Source organism: Manis pentadactyla, chromosome 3, assembly GCF_030020395.1.
Source record: "Manis pentadactyla isolate mManPen7 chromosome 3, mManPen7.hap1, whole genome shotgun sequence".
Classification (NCBI taxonomy): domain Eukaryota; kingdom Metazoa; phylum Chordata; class Mammalia; order Pholidota; family Manidae; genus Manis; species Manis pentadactyla.
The window spans coordinates 157,960,616-157,979,873 of NC_080021.1; positions in this window are offsets into that span (position 1 = coordinate 157,960,616).

Consider the following 19,258-nt stretch of genomic DNA (forward strand, 5'->3'; position numbering starts at 1 on the left):
TAAGGAAGTTTCACAAGTCAGTAATACTCACATCCATTGACCAAAACTGAGCCACTACCTAGCAGGATACACCTTTCCAGGAGGCTGGACAATATAGCTGTAGCTAGGTGGCCCTTTATTACTAAAAGGAAAAGGTAGAATAAATACTGGGGACATTGAGTGGTGTCTGCCATATGTATACACAATTAAGATTAAACTAGAACAGAGGGGTGTATTATGAAAACATTGGTCATCTTCTCTACCCTTTCTCATCCTCAACACCATTCTCCTAAGGAAAACCACTAGGTGACTCCTAGCTGTTGCTTTTTAGCTCTTTTGATGATTACCTGTTTATCTCTAAATAATATCTTACAAAGTAAATAATTTATCAAAGTAGTATATTTCTTCATAATACCTTATTGATTTCCTCTAAGTCTAACTAAAAGGTATTTTGTCTTCTTGCAAGGACACCTGAAGAAGTTGGATTGAATTCACAATGCACTGTCTCAAAAGCATTAAAGTCTTGAAAGATCTTGAGGAATCTGGGGTCAAGATATAGAAGAAGATAAGAAACTACAGAGGGAAATCCAGCTCACAAAAACACTTTTTTTTTTTCCTGAGGTCTTTTGCCAGGTCTGGGGAAAAGCTTACCCATCCTCTTGGAGATGTCCCCAAGGTGTACAAATAGCCCTGCCTAAGCCTGCCAGGAATAGGGATTTTAATAAATCAGTCCCACTTTGAGTTGAGAATACAAATAGCCATACTCTCAGCGTGAGGAGTAACTGCAAGTGAACCAGTCCTTGCCTGAATTTGTAGTCGGCTTTGCATTTAACGGTACAAGCAAACACAAACTTTGCCATTATGTTAAGATACTCCTGGAATGATAACACCCACTGCTATTTGCAGAAGCAAATGTGTATCTTCTTAGGAGGAAGACATCACCATACCAAGCCTCAAAATTTTCTCCAAGTAATTTGTTAAATATGCTATCCACTATGCAATGCAAAATGACCAGGCTTACAAAGCAATAGAATACAATGGGTGAGCAACAGAAGAAAGATAACAGAAAGAACACCCAAAACTTGAGGTTTCAGGATTCTCAGACATGGCTCATAAAATAGCCATTCCTGCTACATTTATGTAGCTTAAAAATATCGAACTGAACTGGAAATTCTAAAATGTAATGTAGCATGTTAAAAAACTTCATACTTGAAAAAAAAATACACTCCAAATGAAGATGTGTTTAAATTAAATGTAACTAAATTAAAAATCTATAAAATGGAAGTCAGAAGAAAATACCCAGAATGTAGCACAAAGAGACAAGAGGAAGGAAACTATGAAAGAGGGTCATGTGGTGTATCAGTGAAAAGCTCTAGCCTAAAAAATATGGAGTGAGAGAATGTGACAGAGGTAAAATTTGAAGAAATAATACCTCTGACTTTTTCAAACTCAGTAAAGACATCAATATACAATTTCAAGAATGTCAGTAAACCCTAAGCAAGATAAAATAAACCTATACCTAGACATTATAGTGAAACTACAGTCAACCATAGACAAAGAGGATTCCTAAAGACAGAATGAGAGAAAACAAAGATTGCTTTCAAAAGAGGAACACTTAGACTGAGAACTGACTTCTGTACAATAACAAAGGAAGCCAGAAAACAGAATGATACTTTCAATTAACAGTAAAGCCTGATATGATAAGAAAATAAGTTATTTGTAGTTAAACCATTTCAAAAATGGAAAAAGAGTACAATTTGGATGCTAGTAGAGACAAAAACAAATGGGTTAAAAAAGATAATCCAAAAAGAAGAGTTGGGGTAAGTAGTACAAAATAAGACCATAGATTTAACTTGAATATATCAGTATTACACTGAATATAAAAGGATCAAATATTCAGTTGGAAAGAGATGGGTACAGATTGGATTTGAGAAAAGTAAATTCAATTATACATTGTTTATGAAGACATATTTAAAACATAAGGATATGGAAAGTTTGAGAGTAAAAGGAAAAATAAAGAGAAATCATTTAAATACTAACTCAAAGAAATCAATTGTAGCTATCTAGATTAATAACAGAGTAGAATTTAAGATGAAAGGCATTAGCATAGAATCTCTAGGTAATGACATCTCTACATAATGAAGAAATAACTTAAAATTTGTATATTCCTAATAACAGTCTAAAAGTACATGAAGCAAACACTGACATAACTAAAGAAATAGACAAATCTACAGTCATAGTGAGAAATTTTTAGTACATATTTCTTAGTAACTGATAAAAATAATAAAAGAAAAAAGAAGGAATATACAGGACTTAAACAACATGATTAATAAAACTGACCTGATAGACATAGCTATAGATATGTATTTTTTTATGTACACAGAGCAATAAAATTCTCAATAGAGAATATATTAGAATTGTATCTTCTAATAAATACAATCAAAATAAGTAGAGAATTCCCATAAGTTTGGGAATTGAGAAATATTACTCTAGGTAATTAATGGGTAAAAGAAGAATCACAATGGAGATTAAAAAGAATTTGTACTGAACTGTGACGCCAATACAGTAAATCAAAACTTTGGAAAGCAGCTAGTTTGGTACTTACGAGGAAATTTATACCTTAAATGAATATGTTAGAAGTGAAGAAAGGTTAAAAAATCAGTGATTGAAGCATCCTTATGAAGAAATTATTACAGAGCAGTGAATTAAACCCAGAGAGATTAGAAGAAAAAATAATGATTAGAGCAGAAGTTAATAAAAAAGACAAACATCTAATACTGAGGATCAACAAAGCCAAAAGTTCTTTCTTTCAAAAAGCTAATAAAAGAGACAAGGCCTTGGCAGTACTGATCTAGAAAAGAAGAGAGAAGGCACATTAACTATATCAGGAATGAAAAAGGGGATACCAGTATAGTCTACAGACAAAAAGATGAAAAGAGGATATTATGAACCACTTTATGTCAATACATTTAAAATTTAGATGAGAGAGGATTCAAGATGGCGGCATGAGAGATGAGTTGGAGAACTCCTCCCAAAACCACAAATAGTATGAACATATAATTATTTAATACAACCAACCCTAAAACAGCAACAAGAAAGAAGGCTGAGCCAGACTGCATACAGACCTCATGAACAGAACAGACCTCACAAAACAGGATAATGTATGAAAGTCTTAATCCAGCGGGACCCAAGCCCTTCCCCAACCCCGGTTCACCGGTGGGAGGAGAGAAAAGGAGCGGGGAGAGGGTGGAAGCCTGGGACTGCTGAACACCTAGCCCTGGAGGTCTGCTTTGTGAACAGAAACCTATATTGTGTGGTTCTCTGGATGTTGGGAAGCTTGGACAGGTAGAGGGCTTGAGAGACTGAGATCCTGGCCATTTGTGGAGGAGGAGATCCACATCTGGCTGCTCTGTGGAAAGGCAGGTGGTCTGAGAGGCTTCCTAGCAGTGAGAGGGCTGCTGAAGGGGCAGGGTTTGCATGGAGCTTGCTGCACGGGACAAGGGAGAGCAGGACAAGGTTGTCTGGGTGCACTTGGCCCAGCTAGTTGGAAACTTTGAGGAGCTTCAGGCGCTCCATCCCCCTTGCTGCCTACTCAGTTCCAAGGCCCCCCACTGTGACATGTAGCCTGCTGCACCTTCCTCCTGGCCTGCCAGCACTGGTTGGCAAACTGGCAGTCACTGTGCTGGGGTCAGGCCAGCAAGAGGGAGGCCCTGCCTACAACAGCTAGAGATGCAAAGCACAGAGGCTTACACCTGTGTGCTTGGCCCACTGGCTCTGACACTGGAGAAAGGCACCAAAGACAGAAAACAGGAAACAGCACTTTCCTCCCCCAGGGCACCAGCACCGCTCCCCTATGACTCCCCAGCCTCACTCTAGAAGCTGAGCAGCTCCAGAGACTGGAGCTTCTGGGCACTAGTAGACACCACAAAGAAATATGCAATGTCAAAAGAACATGGTTCAGACCAAAATATCACAAACCCCATAAAGAGGGCCAAATGAAACTGAACTCACCAATCTGCCTGAAAGAGAGCTCAAAATAAAAATGATAAACATGCTTATGGAGGTACAGAAAAGTATTCAAGAACTCAGGAGCGAATTTAAGTCAGAGATTCAATCATTAAGAAATTCCATATCTGAAATGAAACATACAATGGAGGGATTTAAAAGCAGATTAGATGTAGTAGAAGAGATGGTTAATGGAATAGAAATTAGAGAAGAGGAATACAAAGAAGCTGAGGAACAGAGAGAAAAAAGAATCTATAAGAATGAAAGAATATTGAGAGAACTGTCTGACCAATCCAAATGGAACAATATTCACATTATAGGGGTACCAGAAGAAGAAGAGAGAGAAAAAGGGATAGAAAGTGTCATTGAGGGAGGAGGTAATTGCTTAAAACTTCACCAATCTGGGGAAGGAGATAGTCTCTCAAGCCACGGAGGTGCACAGATCTCCCAACACAAGGGACCCAAGGAATACAAAATCAAGACACATAATAATAAAAATCAAAGATCAAGCATAAAGATGCACTTTTAAAAGCAGGTAGAGAGAGAAAAAAGATCACATACAAAGGAAAACCCATCAGGCTATCATCAGATTTCTCAACAGAAACCTTACAGGCCAGAAGGGAGTGGGATGATGTATTTAATGCAATGAAGCAGGAGGGCCTTGAACCAAGAACACTCTACCTGGCAAGATTATCATTTAAATTTGAAGGAGGGACTAAACAATTTTCAGATAAGCAAAAACTGAGAAAATTTACCTGTCACAAACCACCTGTACACTGCATTTTGGAGGGACTCCTATAGCTGGAAGTGTTCCTAAGGCTAAATAGATGTAACACAAAGGATAGACAAAGAATACAGAATATGATTCATAACATACAAGGAATGGAGGAGGAAGAAAAAAGAGGAAAAAAAAAAAAAGAACCTTTAGGTTGTCCTTGCAATAGCATATGAAGTGAGTTAAATTAGACTATTAGATAGTAAGGGAATTACCCTTGAACCTTTGGTAAACACGAATCTAAAGCCTGCAACGGCAATAACTACATACCTATAGATAATCACCCTAAATGTAAATGGTCTGAATGTACCAATCAAAAGACATAGTTATTGAATGGATAAAAAAACAAGACCCATCTATATGCTGCTTACAAGAGACTCACATCAAACCCAAAGACATACACAGACTGAAAGTAAAGGGATGGAAAAAAATATTTCATGCAGCTAATACTGAGAAAAAAGCAGGAGCTACAGTACTTGTATCAGACAAGATAGACTTCAAAACAAAGAAAGTCACAAAAGATAAAGAAGGACATTACATAATGATAAAAGGGTCAGTCCAACAAAAGGATATAACTATTTTAAATATCTATGTACCCAACAGAGGATCACCTAGATATGTGAAACAAATACTAACAGAATTGAAGGGGGAAATAGAATGCAATGCATTCATTTTAGGAGACTTCAACACACCACTTACTCCAAAGGACAGATCAACCAGATAGAAAATAAGTAAAGAGACAGAGGCACTGAACAACATATTAGAACAGATGGACCAAACAGATATCTACAGAATACTCCATCCAAAGCAACAGGATACACATTCTTCTCAAGTGCACACGGAACATTTTCCAGAATAGATCATACACTAGGCCACAAAAAGAGCCTCAATAAATTAAAAAAGATTGAAATTGTACCAACCATTTTCTCAGATCACAAAGGAATGAAACTAGAAATAAATTACACAAACAAAATGAAAAAGCCCACAAACACATGGAGGCTTAATAACATTCTCCTAAATAATCAATGGATCAATAACCAAACAAAAACAGAGATCAAGCAATATATGGAGACAAATAACAACAATAATTCAACAACACAAAGTTTGTGGGATGCATCAAAGGCCATTCTAAGAGGGAAATATATTGCAATACAGGCATACCTCAGGAAACAAGAACAATCTCAAATGAACAGTCTAAACTCACAATTAATGAAACTAGAAAAGGAAGAACACATGATGTCCAAAGTCAGTAGAAGGAGGGCATAACAAAGATTAAAGCAGAAATAAATAAAATTGAGAAGAATAAAACAATAGGAAAAATCAATGAAAACAGGAGCTGGCTCTTTGAGAAAATAAGCAAAATAGATAAACCCCTAGCCAGACTTATCAAGAAAAAAAGAGAGTCTGCACACATAAACAGATTCAGAAATGAGAAAGGAAAAGTCAGTACAGACACCACAGAAATACAAAGAATTATTACAGAATACTATGAAATATTATATGGTAACAAACTGGATAACCTAGAAGAAATGGACAAACTTTCTAGAAAAATACAACTTTCCAAGGATGATCCAGGAAGAAACAGAAAATCTAAACAGACCAATTACCAGCAACAAAATTGAATTGGTAATCAAAAAACTACCTAAGAACAAACGTCTGGACCAGATGGTTTCATGCTGAATTTTATCAAACATTTAGTGAAGACCTAATACCCATCATCCTTAAAGTTTTCCAAAAAGTGAAAGAGGACTTTATACTCCAAAACTCATTCTACGATGCCAACATCACTGTAATACCAAAACCGTGCAGACACCACAAAAAAAGAAAATTACAGACCAATATCCCTGATGAACATACATATAAAAATACCCAACAAAATATTAGCAAACCGAATTAAAAAATACATCAAAAAGATCATCCATCACGATCAACTGGGATTCATGCCAGGGATGCAAAGATGGTACAAAATTCAAAAATCCATCAACATCATCCACCACATCAACAAAAAAAAAGGACAAAAGCCACATGATCATCGCCCTAGATGCTGAAAAAGCATTCGACAAAATTCAACATCCATTCATGATAAAAACTCTCAACAAAATGAGTATAGAGGGCAAGTACCTCAACATAATAAGGGTCATATATGACAAACCCACAGCCAACATTATACTTAACTGTGAGATGCTGAAACCTTATCCTTTAAGATCGGGAAGATGACAAGGATGCCCACTCTCCCCACTTTGATTCAACATAGTTCTGGAGGTTCTAGCCACGGCAGTCAGACAACACAAAGAAGTAAAAGGCATCCAGATTGGCAAGGAAGAAGTCAAACTGTCCCTGTTTGCAGATTGCATGATATTATACATAAAAAATCCTAAAGAATCTACTGCAAAACTACTAGATCTAACATCTGAATTCAGCAAAGTTGCAGGACACAAAATTAATACACAGAAATCTGTTGCATTCCTACACACTAACGATGAATTAATAGAAAGAGAAATCAGGAAAACAATTCCATTCACAATTGCATCAAAAAGAATAAAATACCTAGGAATAAACCTAACCAAGGAAGTGAAAGACCTATATCCTGAAAACTATAAGACATTCTTAAAAGAAATTAAAAAGACACTAATAAATGGAAATTCATCCCATGCTCTTCGCTTGGAAGAATTTATATTGTCAAAATGGCCATTCTGCCTAAAGCAATCTACAGATTCAATGCAATCCTTATCAAAATACCTACAGCATTCTTCAATGAACTAGAGCAAATAGTTCTAAAATTCATATGGAACCACAAAAGACTCCAAATAGCCAAAGCAATCCTGAGAAGGAAGTATAAAGCAGGGGGAATTATGTTCCCTGACTTCAAGCTCTACTACAAAGCCAAAGTAATCAAGACAATTTGGTACTGGCACAAGAACAGACCCATAGACCAGAGGAGCAGAATAGAGAGCCAAGATATAAACCCAAGCATATATGGTCAATTAATATACAGTAAAGGAGCCATGAATATACAATGGGGAAATGACAGCCTCTTCAGCAAATGGTGTTGGCAAAACTGGACAGCTACATGTAAGAGAATGAAACTGGACCATTGTCTAACCCCATACACAAAAGTAAACTCAAAATGGATCAAAGACCTGAATATAAGTCATGAAACCATAAAACTCTTACAAGAAAATATAGGCAAAACTCTCTTGTACATAAACATGAGCAACTTCTTCATGAACATATGTCCCCAGACAAGGGGAACAAAAGCAAAAATGAACAAGTGGGACTATATCAAACTAAAAAGCTTCTGTACAGCAAAGGACACCATCAGTAGAACAAAAAGACATCCTACAGTATGGGAGAATAAATTCATAAATGACATATCCTATAATGGGTTGACATCCAAAATATATAAAGAGCTCACACACCTCAACAAACAAAAAGCAAATAATCCAATTAAAAAATGGGCAGAGGAGCTGAATAGACACTTCTCCAAAGAAGAAATTCAGATGGCCAACAGACACATGAAAAGATGCTCCACATCGCTAATCATCAGAGAAATGCAAATTAAAACCACAATGAGATATCATCACCTTACACCAGTTAGGTTGGCCACCATCCAAAAGACAAACAACAACAAATGTTGCCGAGGATGTGAAGAAAGGGGAACCCTCCTACACTGCTGGTGGGAATGTAAACTAGTTCACCGATTGTGGAAAGCAGTATGGGGGTTCTTCAAAAAACTCAAAATAGAAATACCATTTGACCCAAGTATTCCACTCCTAGGAATTTACTCTAAGAATGCAGGAGCCCAGTTTGAAAAAGACAGATGCACCCCTATGTTTATCAGAGCACTATTTATAACAGCCAAGAAATGGAAGCAACTTAAGTGTCCATCAGTAGATGAATGGATAAAGAAGATGTGGTACATATACACAATGGAATATTATTCAGCCATAAAAAGAAAACAAATCCTACCATTTGCAACAAGACGGATGTAGCTAGAGGGTATTATGCTCAGTGAAATAAGCCAGGTGGAGAAAGACAAGTATCAAATAATTTCACTCATCTGTGGAGTATAAGAACAAAGAAAAAACTGAAGGAACAAAACAGTAGCAGACTCACAGAACCCAAGAATGGACTAACAGTTACCAAAGGGAAAGGGACTGTGGAGGATGGGTGGGAAGGGAGGGATAAGGGGGAAAAAGGGGCATTACGATTAGCACACATAATGTAGCAGGGGGTGGGGACACGGGAAAAGCAATATATACAGAGAAGACAAGTAATGATTCTATAGCATCTTATTACTCTGATGCACAGTGACTGTAATGGGGTATTTGGGGGGGACTTGATAATAGGGAGAGTCTAGTAACCAAAATGTGGTTCAAGTAATTGTACATTAATGATATCAAAAAAATATTTAGATGAAATGAGATATCTTAGGAAAATTTAACTTACATTCAAGAAGTAGAAACTGTGAACAGTCATATAAAATTGACTCATCAGTTAAGAGCCTTCCTACAAAGAAAACTGTAGGCCCACACAGTTTGTTTTAACAGTGAGTTTCGCCTATTATTTAAGGAAGAAATGATTACATGCTTAAAGGAAACTCTTCCAGAGAATTAAAAATAGGGTAGAGTCCCCAAATCACTTTCTGAAAGTAGCATAACCTTGAAAACAAAACCTGGTAAGTGCAATAAGAGAAGGGAAACTACCAGCCATTCGCATTCATGAACATAGGTGCAAAAACCCTAAATAAAGCACAAATATATGACCAAAAATTCCTTATTTTTCCAGGAACCTAAGGCACAAATGTCATCAATTCAATATCCATTCATAAAATAGATAAAAAGGGAATTTCATTATGCTGAGAAAAGATATCTACAGAAAGAAAGAAATCTTTATAAGAAACATTCTTAAAGTAAAAAAAAATTGAGTTTTCCTCTAAGGTCTGGACAGATTAATGCAAGAAAAGATACTGTCTTTTTAACCTTATGTCTCTTACTGGTGTAGCAAGCAACAAAAGGAAATAAAGTATTGGAAAACTATGAGAAAAACTGTTGTTATTTATATATAATTGCATATGCAGAAAAAATAATAGAATTATAAATTATAAATGGAATAGAAACTCATCATTGAGTTTATAAATTTACAGGCTAAAATTCAATACACAGTAATTATCTTTTCTATATATCATCAACAAATAATTAAATATTTTAAAGATTCTATTTTAAATAACATCAAAACATTATGTATAATCAAATAAAAATGTTTAAGGCCTTTCCAGATAGAACTGTAAAAAAGTTATTCAGAGACATGTAGGAAGCCTAGTAAATGGAGAGGTATCCTATGAACATAGATTGGAAACTGAATCCTGTAAAAATTATAATTCTTCCAAAGCTGATACATAGATTCAATGTAATTGCAATCAAAATCCCGAGAGACTGGCTAATGGAATTGGAAAAACTGTTCCTAATTTTATTTTGAAATACAAAAGGCTAAAAATAGCCAAGATGTTCTTGAAGATGAAGAACAAGATGGGAGGACTTGCTCCCTTGATACCAAATGAGTGTGCTGTCAGCTTAAGGGTAGCCATATAGACAGAAGGCAGGATAGAGAGGGCAAGGGAACAGACGCACACTTCAATTATGACCGAGAAGTCACTGCAGGAAAGAGAGAAAGGGCAGAGTCTTTTCAGTAAATGAAACTGCACACATAGATATATAAGTGTATAAAAGAATGAAAGTGTACGCCTTCAGCACAATTAAGTCAGGTACAGATGGATTATAGACCTTAGTGTGAAAGGTAAGACTTACAGAGCATAATACAGGAGAATACCTTCACGACTTGGCATTTGTGGAAATGTTATGCACCTACACTCAGATTCTGTGCTGATACCAGTGCAGTCTTTGAGTGGGAATTTGCTCAGGCTGCACTCAAACCCTTGCCAGTCTCGTAGGAACATTAATCTGTCCCATGCCATGAGCCTTTACATCTTCACTACCCAGCCACCCTATGAGGGCGTTTCCCTGCTGTGCTGAACCGGGACCCCTGATTCCCAAGGGGACCCCTAGTACCTTTATTTATGGATAGAACCAGGCTTCTTAAAGAACACTGACCTGAGAATGTGAGCATTGGACATCAAACTTAACAAGGAAACCATGCACTAGAAGACAGATTAGAGTCACTTCTTTCCATCAATTCTGAAACGTATGTGTCAGTAATTCTTTTTTTTGTATGTGGGTTAACTGAGGGAGAATAGTGTGGAATTAAAAACAGAAGAAAATGGGGTCTCAGCCAAATTGATGGCTTTAAAAAAATTTTCATTGCCTACTTAACTGTCATTTGTTTTTGTTTTAAACAAGAAAAACCTCAGCATGTAAGCAAACAGGACTTAAACAGACATGGCATGCCACCACCACCAGTCACTTCTTGGTGTCTATGAGCCTCCTGCTGTTTTCTTTGCTTTGTTTTGTTTTTAGGTGGGGAGGGATTGGGGTGGATGGGTGAAATACTTGAAAGGGATAAAGAATCACAAAATCTCAGTCATAATATAAATGAGTCACGGGGATGAAAGTACAGCATAGAGAATATAGTCAATAGTTTTGTAATATCTTTCTATGTTGGCAGATAGTAACTGTACTAGTTGTGGTGAGCATTTAATAATGTAGATAACTGTCAAATCACTATGTTGTATGCTTGAAACCAATATACTATTGTATATCAACAATACTTCAAAAAAAATATATCAAAAAATAAATGCATTAAAAAAAAAAAACCCAGATGTGGAATGCAAAGAGTCAGGCTTGATGGAAGAACCAGGTTGATCCTGAAGCAGATTACAGGTTGGGCAACTTTCTAAAACCTTGAAAAGAACTAGCTATTAGAGATGAGCAACATTAAACAGGATCTTATTTGAAAGATACTGGGCATCATGAAGTACTTTTCTCCCTTTCCTCTTCTGTCCCCCATCCCTGAAATTTCTCTGTCCTCAACCACCATGTTTGAAATTCCACCTTGGAGGAATTTCTGTAGTTTAAACTTTGACCCCTATTACAACAGGAGGAAAACCAGCACAGTGACCAGTGTTTTGGTTTAAATAACTTACTCTAGGCAACAGGTTTAGATGAGGAGAAAGCATGAAGCTAACAGGAGTGGAAGAATGGGTTTCGGTGGAGCACAGGCAGGAAATCAAGAAGCAGAACTGATAGAGCAGGTTCCCCAAGGAGGGGGAGTGGATGCAGCTCAGGCTTGGAGTTAAGCAGGCAGACCTGGTTAGAATTGCGGCTGTAGGGGGCTAGTGACTTAAGCAATTACAACCTCATCTTTCTCATCTCTAAAATGCGAATACCTATTATCAGCACTTTGAGAATTAAATGTGATAATTCTGTTAAAGCACCTGATGGTGTGCTCAGAGTAGGAGTTCATTAAATGTTAGCTCCCATATTGCCAGGTTTTTGTTTGGTTTTGTTTTCTACCAAGACCAATCTCTTTTGGAGCCATTTCCTTTGTTTTGATGTCTTACATCTATTCACACATTTAAATACTTTCTCAATCTACAGCTTGTGGATGATTTAGGAAAATAATCCATAGGAAAAAGCAGAAGGAGCCTATTTTATATTCTTCATCTCAATATTTTTGGTACTACCTTTTAGAAAAGCTATTAGAAATCAGAAAAATAATTAAAATACCATTTGCCTTTCACATTTTAAAAATTTCAACTTGATAATATTTCTTACATCTCTCTCCTGCTGAAATGTATGGAAGTTGATAAAGTTACATCCTGATCTATAATAGTATGTGAATGTTTGGACATGACTCAAGGACAAGTACATTGGTATAGAAATATACCTCCTAAGAAGCAATGACACTGTCTTCAAATAAGGCCAAGGGAGAATCTAATTTATTGAAAAGGAACATATCTGTTTCTTTCCTTTTTGAGAAATGGCTTTTTAACTTTTTTTTTTAGCCTCAACCCACAATAAAAAATACATTTTACATTTTGCCCTGATATATACATATGCATTGTGTATGTGTGTCTATCTGTCTGAAATAAAAGTGCTGTAGAATAAAACTTAGCCTTACATATTTCATATGCTCTGAAATGTTCTGTTCTACTCTATTTAATCTTTTAAAATGCTGTTTGCAACCATTATATAGATTTTATATTTCACACTTCAAAAGCCACTGCTTCAGGGTTTTACTTACTTTGCTTTTTTGGAATGAAAAACCTCCTCATATTGGTTTTAAATGCACTTAATTTGGTCCCATTCCCATTTCTGAGATCTGTGTCTTCAAATATAAATATTAGCTAAGATGGTAGAATATTGAGAAAAATTGGTTTGTGGTAGGATAATTTATCTGACATACAAGTAAATACAACAAGAAAATTCTCACAATCTTATGTATTTCCTGCCTCTTCCACTTCTTTTATATTCTCTATTTCTTTCTTTTCTTATTTTATCCAAAGATTAATTTTCAGTTGTTATTGGGCATAAAAGGATTGTTGAAGGGAAGGGAGGAAACTAACATTTAATAAGCTCCAACTGTGTACAAGCTACTTTATATACATTATTTCCTCTCAAGATCTTATTAACCACTCAAAGTAATTTTATTCAGTCTTTTTTACTTATAAGGATTTAGAGAAGTGAAGTAACTTGCCTAAGGTCAGAAAGTTCAAAAAGCTGGTTAATGGTAGAGCTAACCCATAAGCCCAGGTCTGGCTAACACCAAAATCATTGCAACTATTTCCTTTACGTCAGTAGAAAGTTAAAACCTCATACACAAAAAGAAAAATGAGGCCTATGTTTTTATTTGCTAACTGTAGTTACATGTTTATACCACTTTTCTTTGTTTTGTTGTTAGACTCTTACATTTACCAATTATTATACAGAATATACGTTGAACTTCCCAACATATATATGTGTATACATTCTCCCAGTACACCATTTATTCATTTAGAGTACTCTAGAGCTTATAAGCTACTTATGTAATTTTTCCCACAAGTATTCCATTTTTCTGTTGGCTTCACAAAGAAGTTCAGTATTTGATTTACCTTTGGGTGATGACATTTGTTTTTATATTAATCACCTCAATATTGAAAAGAAAAATCAAAATAAAATGTTTTTCTTTGTGACCTTTTAGTTCTAAGCAGATCCCATTAGGAACTCTAAAATACTCATGTTTAGAACTGATTCTTGCATTGGTAAACACATTCCTGGAAGTTAAATAAACTTTGCCTGTTCTAGAAGAGATAGCATGTGGATTCAACAGCCATACATGCCGCTCGGCTGGAATGACAGGAATAAAGAATAGATTGTATCCATTTCTCTATTCCCATTAAGCTGCCTCTTTCTCCTGAAACTGGATTGAGATTCCAGGATGCCTCTTTACCTACAGGAGACTCTAAATGTAAAGTTGAAGCAGGTACCCAGCACCCTTTTGTAATTAATAGCTCAATTGAGATGTACTGTTACATCATACCATAACCCAGTACTGTTTCTGCCCATTAACAAAATCTCTAACTCTGAAACTTGAAAGGAAAGGGACAATAAATGTAAATTTCATACTTTAACCTGTTTACATTTAACCAATTGCTCTCATAGTTTTGCTCACTCCCTCTTCCCCATTTTTTTTTCTCCCACTGCCCCATTACTTACTGCTCCATACACAGTATATTGACATATTCACCCTGGTATTTTCACATGTGGGCTTTTCAGGGATTCTGTACTGGTCATGTTTCATGCAAAGTAGGAGCAACCATAAAATAGCATCATTATGCTTTGAAAACACAGCCATCCCTATGTTAGGGAAGAACTACAATTACACCTGATGCTTTAAGGAACAAATTGGCAGATGTGGAATTTGAGGTATAATTTTTGATATAACCATTAACAATTAGTATAAAGATTTTTCTCTCATAGGATTTGGATGGTAGCATAGAGGGAGATAGGCCCCAGTCCAGGGACTAAACAAAAGGCAAGATTAGCACCGTACATATGATGCCATCATGTCAAAGTGAGAACAGCAGTGTTGTTTTCTGAATAATGTCTTCAGTGCTGATTTCTTCGTTAAGTTTTCATACTTCTTAATGCTAATTCTTCCAAAGTTATTAGATGTAAACATTGTTTTAGTATCCAAAAAATGCTATGAAACCATAAAAAGGTTTACTCTTAGCTGCATCACATTGTGAGTCTACATTATTTCCAGGTTTACAGTGGGAGATGCCATTTAACAGGATGCCCTTAGAGATAAATTAGTTTTTGTTTTTTACTCTTGTATGGAAAAGGAATATGCCAGAAAATCAGCTTTAGAACTCACATCTAGAAAGAGGGGAGATGAGGAAGCCCTGGAATCACTGAAGTTAGCTATACCTTCAAGAGGCTGGGGCACAGCAAATTGTCCTGTTTTGAGGAGGAAAGGGTAAAATTAGGCCCTGAACATCCAACAATTACGAAGGAATAGAAGCTTCTTAGTCTTTTGCCCTCCAAAAGGAGGTTTAATCAGGCAACTCATGTTTTCAGGTTAGAAAAGGAGAAGCTATCTAAACCGTGAGGGTGTAGAGTCCTGAAAGGAAAAGAGATCAGTGGAAAAGCTGAGCCTGAATGAAGCAACTGAGGAAGACAAACTGTAGGGAACTTTTGACTGAGACCAAAACGGGAGGAGTTGTCTCTCTTAAAGGGTCACAGAGTCCTGCATGGAACTCGGGACAGTGAGGCGGCATCTCACAGCGAACTAGAACCTTGTGAGACTGCAAAGGGCAGATTTCCAATAGCAGCATGGTGGAGGAGTGAGAAAAATCCTAAGTGTAGAAGTTGTACTGGCTTTTTTGGACTACATAAAGCCCAGGATTTTTTGGATAATTCATAGAAATGGCGTATTAGTGTTCTAATGCTGCTATAACCAAAGACCACAAACTTAGTGGCTTAAAACAGCACAGATTGCTTGTCTTACAGTTCTATAGGTTTGAAGTGCAAAATGGGTCTCACTGGGCTAAAATCTGCATGTCATCAGAGCTGCATCCTTTGTGGATGTGCCGTCATTCTCCTTGCGTTTTCTAGCTTCTAGAGGCTGCCCTCATTCCTCGGCCTGTGACCACCCTGCTTTGGCACAACACATGGCCATTTCTCTGGTTCTCTTTCTTCTGCCTCCCTCTTCTACTTGTAAAAACCCTTGTGATTATTGGACTCACTCGAATGATTTCCTCACTTTAAGATCAGCTGATTATCAACCTTAATTCTATCTGTAAACTTAATTCCCCTTTGCCATGTAATCTAACATATTCACAAGATCCAGGGATTAGAAGACAGACATCTATGGGGAGGGGGTGTTATTCTGCCTACCGCACAGAGGAAGTCCAACAGGAGACACTGAGTGTGCTGGTGATATGGTAGGTAGGTAAGGAGCTCAGTCAAGCTGAGGAATGGACTCAACCCTGGTTCTCAATGCTGGCATATATAATTGTGTCAAGTTTTAAAAAAATACTAATACCCAGGTTACAACCTCAGATATTCTAATTTACTAGGTTTGGGATGGGTTCCAGACATAGTAATGCTGTGATACATAGATCCAGATGACCCAGGTGATATTTACATGTAGTCAGGGTTGAGAACCACTCATCTAAGAAACAGGAGTTGCTATCCTAAGTCTAGGGAGCAAGGACAGAAACCCAAATCACACATGTCCCAGAATTCAGTGTTAATCAGTTACTTCTCTTATATATCAACTCCCACCTCTTTAACTTCTCTCTATCAAATTTAATATATGGGCTTTAAATATTCTTAGAAGTAAATAAATCTTTTCCTAGAAAAAAAATATTATTTAAAATTACACTTTATACATTTTAATTTACTTTCCCAATTGGTCTAAACCTGTTATCTAAAAATACTTTTAACTGAAAAATTACATTATTAAGAGTTCATCAATAATAGTTTATTTCACTATACACACCTAGCTCATTTATAATGGAGAATTAAACTATATTTTGTTAACCTTTAATGAAACCTGTTTTCGTGAGGCTACACTCTGTAGTATTTACTTCATAAACACTTCACAGTATTTCAATCAGTTTATGCTTTTTCTATTTTGTTGCTTTTCTTTTTTTATTTCATTCTTGCATATAAAATTGTTGGTAGTTGCCATGGCAATTCTAATTGATTTCTTTCTGCTGTTTTTGTAGGCTTTTAAAAAGATTTGCACAATACATCACTCATTGTTATTTTTATCTCTGTATATTTGTAATGGCTTCTCAAAACAAAAACAAAAGAAGCTATGTAACAAGAGCTTAGGTGTTACTTTGCACAGAGGTTGTGCAGGAGAACAGAAAACAGAGGAAGAGAAGAGCAAGGCTTGGAAGGGAAGTGAAGACAAGGGTTAGAGTTCAGAAGTAAAAGTGGGTGCCACACACAGGGGAGAGTCCAGGCACCCGAGTGAGTGCAGACACATGGGCTAGAGATGTGCTTCTGGAGGGAACTAAGCTTGTCAATGTGACTCAGCTCAGAAAGACCACTCATGAAGCAACTGAGGAAGAAAATCTGTAGGGAACATTTGGCTGAGACCAAAATGGGAGGAGTTGTCTCTCTTAAAGGACCACGGAGTCCTGTATGGAACTCTGGACCGTGAGGTGGCATCTCACAGTGAACTAGAATCTTATGTGATTACAAAGGATAGATTTATAATAGCAACATAGTGGGTCAGTGGGAAAAAGAGTGGGGAAGAGGGAGCAAGTGAAATTATAAGGGAGACTGAGTGAATGTAAACTGGTGAAAGCATGAAATTTATATTTATTATCCCTTTCAAGTTTCAGAGTTATAATGCTCAGATGTATAAATATTGTTTTAGTATCCAAAAGATGCTATGAAACCATACAAAAGTTTACCCTTAGCTCACATTGTGAGTCTACATGGTTTCCAGGTTTACAGTGGGAGATGCCATATAACAGGATGCCCTGCTGAAGATTAATTAACTTGTGGTTTTCACTCTTATATTGAAAAGGAATGTGCCAGAAAACCAACTTTGGAACTCACATCTAGAAAGAGAGGAGATGAGGAAGTCTGGAATCACTGAAGTTAGCTATACCCTCAAGAGGCTGGGACAGGGCAAGTTGTCCTGTTTTGAGGAGGAAAGGGTAAAATGAGCCCTGCACACCCAACAATTATGGAGGAATAGAAGCTTCGTAGTCTCTTGCCCCTAAAAAGGAGGTTAAGGAGGGCAGAGGCAGGAGAGACAACCAGGTGACAATGTCACTATTTTCTTTACCTCCTGGTGGATCTCCAAACCTTCTCTGCTTCTGCCACAGACACACAGACACACACACACACACACACACACACACAGACACACACACACGAGCATGTACTTATAGGATGCATCAACATATCTATTGTCAGAACCAGCAAACATTCTCACTTCAGAGATGTATTCTCTCATAGGATGCTGCTGTTGTGATTAACTGCCTTCTTCTAGGGAATGAGCTACCATATTATATGTAGCGCTAGAGATCATGAAAAAAAAGGAAGAAAGATTCTGGGGATCTGGAATGAATTTTATTTGGTTTTAGGTTCAATGTAGCACTCCAGGAAGTGTGCATACTTTTTTTTCTTATAATCACGTCTTTTTCCAAAAGCTAATTGTGGAGTAGAGAAAAGAAAAAAAAATACAATCAAGTAACAAGAAAGTAAAGGAAATGTCGAATCATTATGTTGTATGCCCAAAACTAATATATATCAACTATACTTCATTTTAAAGAAAGAAACTAAAAGATAGAAGAAAACAGTGAAGTGGAAAAAATTTAGGACATAGACAGGTGCGCTATGAGGTCTTCATAATGGTTAAAAACCAATTTGCTTCTGAGCTTCTTTGTGGCCAAAGCAAAGAGGAAAGCATGTTGAGAATGAAGACTCAAAGTGTCTATAAGGCAAACATTTTTCAGGTGTATCAGAGAAACAGTCTTTCCAAGAATTGAAACAAACAAGAAATTGCCCCAGAGGAGGGGATATTTTAATGTAATGGACAATAGCCTCAACAATATCCCTGCAATATGAAACGGCAAGTTTCACATAGCAACTTTTAAAAGACTTCCAATAACTGAAGTCAAGGGCTTAATGCTGTAGCACAACTCAGGGAACTCTATTTAGTGAGGACCAAGAGTTCCGAAAGGCAAATAGCCTGCTCTCAGATCATCTTGGTGATCCAGGAAGCTGCTCTGTGTTGAGAGGACTACATAGGCAGCATACCTGTTTTAGAGAAAATTCATGTCCCTTCCCATTGCATGGTAAAATCAAGAGATCTGATGAGATTGTGCCCTACAAGCCATTTCAGATTCTCACGTTACCACCAAGAAACATCATTTCTTCCTGGTGTCTTCAGATGAGAAAAGATCTTGGGGATTGTAAACATGATTCATCTGAGGAACCCATTGTAAAAATTACATTACACAGGCCCATGTGAAATATGCAAAAGCTTTGGAAAATAAATCCCTAACATAATCCACCATAAAACTTTTAGGTA